Below are 5,408 nucleotides of genomic sequence, written 5' to 3'. Positions count from 1 at the left end.
TTTTAGCCCATCTTCAATGTTAGTTTAAAATCGACATTAAAGATCCATTTTTTTTTAAACTAACATTATACATTTGATTTCACTTTTTTCAACCGACATTAAAGCCCAAGATTCTTGTAGTGACTCCATTGTCAATGCAAAGGGGAAAACTCAACTTGATATGAGTTAAGAGTAGAAATGACACTTATCTATAGTTGGATGGCCGCATAACACTAGTGGGGGTAAGCCGAAATGAAGGTAAGTGACCAAGACTAATGCGTCCCAACTCCAATATCTAAGCCCAAGAAAGGAAAAAAAACAACAAAACACTGAGACACTTAGATAAGAGTTTAGTCGTCGAGGTCAGTTGCTTGTAGTTGGATGTCTGTATGATACCCGTTTGGGTAAGACAAAACGAAGTTGAGTCACTTAAATCGGCACATGGTTAGTACTAAAAGAGAATAATAACTTAGAAAGATCTGTTATAATAAGAAAACTTCAACGTATTACTGGATTTGAAAAATGGAAATGTTTTAGAAAGTAAAAGAGTTTTGAAGAAAAGGCTTACAGCATAAGATCAAGTATATATTTCTTTAAAAAAGGGAATACACTTGTATTTTCAAACACCAGTCTCAAACGGCTGTAGGTTAAAAGACATGATGAGAGGTGGAGCATGAGAGTGTGTTAAGGAATTATTTTAGGATGCTCGAGGACGAGCATTGTTCAAAATTTGGGGTGTGATAACTTGTAGAAATACATGTTTCTCTCAAAGTTAGAATAATTGAGATCTTTAGTGATGTAAATGCACTCATTATGAAGAAAAACACATGAAATTTCATATATATAGTAAACTCATAAAAAAGTATCATTTTTAGTAAAAAGTTGCTTCACTAATGCTTTTCAACGTAGGAATCAGAGAAATTTACTAAGTGTTGCAGTGAAGGCCAACACAAGGGGTTGTGTCCAAAATTGTTCAACACATGAAGGATACAGTTGGCTCGTACATGTCTTGTCAAATCATCACTTGTAGGTATGAGCATTTGACTGACGGCGTCTGAGCAATCTAGAAGTGGCAGGCAGCTGTCCCAGATTATGAAAATTAATGTAGTCAAATCACCAAGTTATTGAGAGATTACCTAAAAAAAGGGAAGCCACCTGCAGAATCGAGACGTAGACAATTTAGATAGTTATAATTTTCATAAGAAGCCTGTAGTTAGAGTTCTCTGTCGTCTGTAAGTAAGAAGTAAGAGGGAAGACCACCATTCCACTGTTGATCAAGAAGAGTAATGGGAAAGAAGCTCGAGAGAGATACCTTTTTCAACTCCGAACCCAAGTTGGTCATAGCAAGCATTAAAAACAAGCTAAAGAGGACAAGAGATTAAACTCAGTGGCTTGACTTCTTCCTTTTCATCTTATATTTTTATTCACCATTTTATTTCTTTGAGTTGAGATTGTTTTTATAAACACTTATTATCTTTAATTCAATCTTATCTTCTACCATTCATCATTTCTCTATATGTTCACTTTCAATTTTTTTTTTTTTTTGTGCTTGTGAACTTTCTAACTTGATGAGAGCATAAAATTTGTTGCTTAAGTCTTCTTGATCAGTTGATTAAAATGATAAAGTAGTCAAGCCATTCGAGAGAGTAGTTGAACTACTGAATGCATGAAGTCAGAGCGTGAAGCAATTTTAGAGATAGAATTGCTAATGTCTTTCGTCTGTTCTTTGTAACTAATGTATGTACCCTATAGATAGAATTATGTGTGGTATTCACATTGAAAGATGTTGAACTTAGCATAAACTAAAGAACAGAATTCCCAACGGGTAGCACGGACACTTAGATTGTAAACAAACATCTGCACCATCATCATTCCATCTTCATTGCGCTCATATAGGCTTGTTATTCCTGCTAGGAAGTCAACGCATACCACTTACACTTAAAACCATTCATCCATAAATATCTCTCTCCCTTTGAACTTCTATTTCTTCTTGTATGTGTGCCATTAGTTTGGTGTAAATAACCAACGCCTTCCAGTTAATTAGGAAATCTCTACATTATATTCGAAAACAAACCCTGGATTAGTACATTCTAGAATCCCTGTATTCGACCCTGAACTTGCCAGGAAACTTAGGTTAGATTTATACTTGGGTCTAACTTAAGAGAACTTGTACGCACTAACAAGGTGTGCACACATCTATCACCAGTGCATCACCTATTTTCATACTAAGAGATAGATCAATCCTTCATCCATCTTCATTTATCATAATCATTCATCACCATTTTCTTTCAACTTTATAAGTACATTTAGAACCTAAATTATGGGCGAATAAATATAAAGGTAAATGACTAAAAACCCCACACGCAACCTACCATTTTATGCTCCTTCTTTCAGTTTTCTCAAATTTAAAACCATCACTAATATCAACTATAATGATAGCAACTGATAGCAACTATCAGTGATAACCACTAATAGCTACTATCAGTTTCTATCATTGATAGCTACTCACTGATAGCTGCTATCAGTTGCTATCTTTTATAGCTACTATCAATAATAACTTTCAATTTGAGAAACATTAATACGACCTTAAAACAATAACATTTGAAATATCACATTTCAATTTGCTATCAGTTTTCAATGGTTATCATTGAGACACTTAAATAAGTTGGAATCAAACTTGAAATATTAGCACCTAAGGCTATCATTGCATATCAATGATAGACTTTTATAAGTAGTTATCAACTTTTAAAAGGAAACTATCATCTTTCAAAGATTAACATTTCCCTGTTTCTTTCCACTTAATTTGAATTATAGATCACATCAATAATTAATTACATATTAATCATATTAATATACAATTTTCTCAAATTGATTTGAACAATTCAAATCATTCCTCTTTAATATCCTTTAGTGAACTAACAAGGGGACCAAGTGGACCTATAGATTAGAAGCTCCAACGATATAAAATTAATTAGCCAAACTCATTAATCAAGTTAATCAATATTCATTAACTCTGACTAAAGACCCACAACTGCATCCTTCTCACTACATATATATTTCTGTGTCCACGGATATAGACCAATAACCGCAAGTTAGTCCCTCACGAGTGTTTTTAACTTTAACTGGGTCAAATTATCGTTTTATCCTTGGGTTACCTCTGACTCCTTAAGTACCAGTGCTCCTCTAATGAACAACCTGTTTATGGTCCAACCAATAAATAGAAATCCCTCTCGAGCCAATGAGAGGGTAGGCCTCTTTGTTCAAGTCTCAGAGACACCACTTAAGAAAACACTCATCTACTTATCCTGAAGACGGGGAGAAGTGAATTCCATCTCGTATTATTATGTTCCCAACTCCCCACTCGGTCTTGTCCCCAAAATGGTAGGCTTATTGAGTCACTCTCACCATACAAATCAAAGGATAATATCTTATAAACAGAAGTTCATAATATACTCATGATTAAGACTAAGGTAACTAGGTCATCCTAGTCAAATAGAAACCTAACTAGTCAACGGTGTTACATGTTGTGGTTACTATTTCGTGGTCTGATCTTCTGCAAACTCATTGCATAGGAAACCCTCACTCACATGTCACATACATGAATGCATCGGATCATTGCATTTGTATCAAATATAAAGTGGGTTGTATCCAAAGTGTTACCAAGATAAGGTACCGAACCTTATCCCTATACTATGGACCCTTTAGGTTGTATCTTGAACATTGATCTCTGGATGTCTCCACATACAGTTTAAGACTGATAAGACAACCTTCGATGTTAGTTTGTTGGATTTAGGGTTATTAAGACAAAATAGAAAATAATACAATAACATTTATTGAATTAACATCTATAATTCTTTATCGATGATAGTTAATTAATAACACTTACAATCTACGAGTTTTAGGGCATAAATGTTGGGTTGATGCCCTAAATCTCATAGGGTTCTATAGTTTGTAATTATAATGTACAAACATTTTATTTATGTAATAAAATATTTGATGTTTTATTCCAAAATTAGTTGCATTAACTACAAACCAATAAACTAAAATCCAAGGTTATCTTGTAGCTTAAATATGTATGTATCAACATACGGGTGGATCATGTTTTAAGTGATAACCTAAATGGTTCTTAGTAGATGGATAAGACTGGATGTCTTATCCTTGTGACATTACGAGTATGACCCACTTTATAGGTGTTACAATTGTTGTAAAATGCTACAAATGATCTGATCCTGATCATTCATGTGGATACATGTGAGCGGGGATATTCTGTACAAAGGAGTTTTTATAAGACCGGACCATGAACTGTTTAGTCTCATTATATAACGTCGTTCATAATAGAGACTTACATTTCACTAGGATGACCATAGGTAACATGACATGAATCCTGAGTGAGTTGTGAACTCCTGCCTATAAGGGCGGTCCTTTGATTTGTATGGGTGAGAGTAGCCAGATCGCTGACTCAACAAGCCTATCATTTTGGGGATTCTTCTGATTGGGGAGTTGGGAACACAGTTACACAAGAAGGAATTCATTCATTCCCCAATATCAGGGAAAATAGATAAATTGCTCTCTTCGTGGCTGATTCTGGGGCTTGAACAATGTGGCGCCACACCCTGTCTTGGCCCAAAAGGGATTTGATCATAGTTGAACTATGGTTTATTGTTCATTAGAAGTATAAGTGGTACTTGAGAAGTTAGATGTAACCATAGGGGTAAAACGGTAATTTTGGCCCAATTGTACTTACGAGCAATTTGTGAAGGGTCATTGTATTGTCGATTGGTTGTATCCAATGAGCACAGAAATATATCTGTAGTGCGAAGAGTGCAGCTGATGGTCTTTAGTGGAGTGCCCATGAATTAATTGATGGTGAATAATTTAATTAAAGAGTTTAATTAATTATTCATGTACCGTTGGAGCTTCAATCTACAAGTCCATGAGGTTCCCTAGATAGTTCAACGGGATTAAATGAGAGTCGGTTTTTGGATTAATTTGAATTATTCAAATTAATTGAGGGAATTAATTATATATGATATAATTAAGTTAAATTAATTACATATGATATGATTGTTATAATGTATTTGATACATTATCATATAAAGTTTATTTGAGAGGAAATAAATATTTAAATATGATTTAAATATTAATTATTAAATTTAATATAAATGTAAATTATATTAAATGTCATTAGTGAGAGAAAAGAAACTAAAAATTATATTGTATATAATACAATATTAAAACTATAGGTTATATGTTATATTTGATATAACATATAGTCTAATATATTAATTATATTATATGATAAGGTAGTTATCATATTAATATATATTAAAGTATTTATTTAATTAAATATATTAATAATATTTAATTATTATTTTAAATTAATTAAGAGAGGAAGTTGTAACTTTTTTCCCCTTTTTTTTCTCTCCTAA

The sequence above is a fragment of the Benincasa hispida genome, chromosome 1 (genome assembly GCF_027475165.1).
Source record: "Benincasa hispida cultivar pf3 chromosome 1, pf3_genome.v1.1, whole genome shotgun sequence".
In the NCBI taxonomy this organism is placed as follows: Eukaryota; Viridiplantae; Streptophyta; class Magnoliopsida; order Cucurbitales; family Cucurbitaceae; genus Benincasa; species Benincasa hispida.
This window is presented reverse-complemented; position numbering follows the sequence as displayed.